This window comes from Rhagoletis pomonella, unplaced genomic scaffold, assembly GCF_013731165.1.
Source record: "Rhagoletis pomonella isolate Grant_MI unplaced genomic scaffold, Rhpom_1.0 Rhpom_scaffold_00011, whole genome shotgun sequence".
Lineage (NCBI taxonomy): Eukaryota > Metazoa > Arthropoda > Insecta > Diptera > Tephritidae > Rhagoletis > Rhagoletis pomonella.
The window spans coordinates 9,355,654-9,358,236 of record NW_023458565.1 but is presented as its reverse complement, the minus strand read 5'-3'; the positions used below and the strand labels follow the sequence as shown (position 1 = coordinate 9,358,236).

At 34.3% G+C, this 2,583-nt stretch overlaps 1 protein-coding gene across 1 annotated transcript in view; it reads right to left on the bottom strand.

The window, feature by feature from the left end:
• Positions 1 to 2,583, bottom strand: part of LOC118746589 (eukaryotic translation initiation factor 5B) — a 135,015-nt gene that overhangs the window by 4,347 nt on the left and 128,085 nt on the right. The window lies entirely within an intron of this gene.

Here is a 2,583-nt window from a genome sequence, read left to right as displayed (position 1 = left end):
AATAAAATGGTTAATTTTCAGAGAAATTTGAAAAAAATTGGCAGAACACCGTTTTTAGTAAGGATAAAATAGCGTATACAATTGTTCAGAAATCGGACCAAAATATTGACACTTGACAGTTGAGTAGGATAGGCTATATATTTACTTCACTACCCCATTAACATCCCAAGAAATGCTAAACTTAAATGTTAAAATAAATTAAATGAATGCATTCCCGTCCAAAACGCGGTCAAAAATATAACACAAGCTTTTTTTTAATTAAACACTTATTATTATTATTTTTATTTGTTTTAACTTACAAGATAAAAAAGAAAATGTAAACAAATTCTCACAAAAATAATATGTTTGGTAAATTAGATTTTTAACAATTTTAATGCATTTTCTGATAAAAATGTTTTTTTTTTAGTAGGCAATTTTCTCACATTTGAAATAAGTGGGTCGGAAGTTAAAAGAAGTCTATTCAAAAGGTCCTTATTAGTGACAACCCGAGACATTTTTCTTGTGTGATTCAGTCGGTAATTTTTAATGTCCTTATTTCTGGACTCTGCAGCTTCCTCACTTAACTCGCCTATAGAAATAAGTCCATGATGCTCAATCACCGATGCACCATGCAACAACACTTTGTGAACTGAAGCAGGTAAATAGTACCATGGATATGTTTCAATTATCTGTGCAGCTGTATCTAAGGCGAAAACTCTGAACTTTTCTGCTTCGATATTATAACCTGAATTTAAAGCCTGTAAAACAGTTGCGCATCTGTCGATCAGTGTTTCATCGATTCCAGTTATTTCAGCAGAAATTTTGGTATTGTTAAAAAATTTCCTGGCTGTATTGCCATCATTTGACGAACCACTTCCTCCCGTTTTCGGTCTGTCCACAATCAATCCTAGTTTTGCTCTGAATTCAGCTTGGACTATTTTCTTTTGTTTTTCAAATTCTGTTTTGTCATCACCTCTTATCTGCCATTTCTTAATTTTGAGTCTGTAGGAAATATGAACAAAAAACTCAAAGAATCTGATATAAGCATGAAGCGGGGACAAACCAAAACATAAACTGTTCTCATTGGCCTCTTTTTGAAGGCATAATTCAATGTTGTTCATTTCCTTTGGTGTTGCTCCGCATATGTAACATTTTAAAGATGTAGATTCGTTAAGTGCGTTGCACACTTTTCCATCAACCATAGTTAAACGTAAGTTGTTAGTGACTGTCCATTCTTTATCATTAATAGTTATAGTTAAAGGCTGCAAGGCATTTATTTTTTCAGTGTAATATTGTTCTTCAAAAACAGATACAGCAGTAGTTTCTTTTTTAAATTGAAATCTTAATGGGCGACAGTATCGTGTTGAGGACGGTCGAGGATTTTTCCAAACAACAACATCTTCATTTTTGTCATTTTTTAACTTGAGCTGCAATGGCACGTAACTTGTAACAAACAAATCGCTGTCTTTAGCATAAGGATCATGAAAGCTTTGTTTGTACTCGCTTTGGCCTGTACTTCCATCAAATCCCCATTTCCCTACTAACTGTAGGCTTTTATGTAAGTCATTGTTGAGAGTGTCAAGAACGTCTTTCTGCGAAGTAAGAATTCTTGTCGCCGTGTGGTTAAGTAAAGCCTGTAAGTCCACTTCGGCACCTGTCTCGGTGACACTAATTTTGTCGGATTCTGGATAGCAGTTTTCTTTTTCAGTCTTTATAATTTTGTAGCTAGGCAGTGCATTTTTTTTAATCTTGGTGTTGACGAAATTCTGAACAAGTAAGTACTGCTTCTTTGTAAACTTTGCTTCCACAAAAAGCGCCAGTACTTCACAAGGCGTTACACTCATCGTGTTTTCTTCTCCCAAATTCGAATTACATGAACTATTACGCAAAGCTGTGGCAATTGATTCGTCGGATTTCGAAATTTCAGCCACACGTCTTCGTTTACTCCGCGAAGAACATTCTTCAAAACTTTTTTTTAGGACGACCTCGTTGTTGTGATGTACTTGGATAATCTTCATCACGACAACTTAAAAAGACAGTCTCAGATTTGCCAAGCCAAGAGGAATGATTTCTCATAATTGCATTTTTTCTGCTTGCATTTTCTTTCCAAAATTCTGCTAACTTCTTGCATACTAAATAAATTCGGTCATAGAGGGGATCAAATTCAATATTCTCAACACCTTGATAAGGCCAACTGCATTTGATGTTTTCCAGGATTTGGTTGGCTTGAGTTGACCATGTTGTATTACTTTTTCGACTTTCAAGCCATTTATCAAATAAAAAATTGCGTGTAATTACGCATTGATAGCCAGCACCTATATATAAATATAAAATATATAAATAAATAAATATAAAATATATAAATAAATAAATATAAAAGGCTTTCAGTGATAACGAATTAAAGTTGCTCAAGCAAGAATCATATCTGACACCCCTGCTTTAATCTATCATAACTCGGAAAAAGGAAAAAACGGGAGGAAACTTCCTTATTGTATGAAAAGGTAGAACAATATTCTTCATTTTAGTACCGAATTTGTAGAAGGCACTCGGAGGCAACTTGGTTTGGCGGGAGTGTGAACAATCTTATCGACACTTTGAATTCTT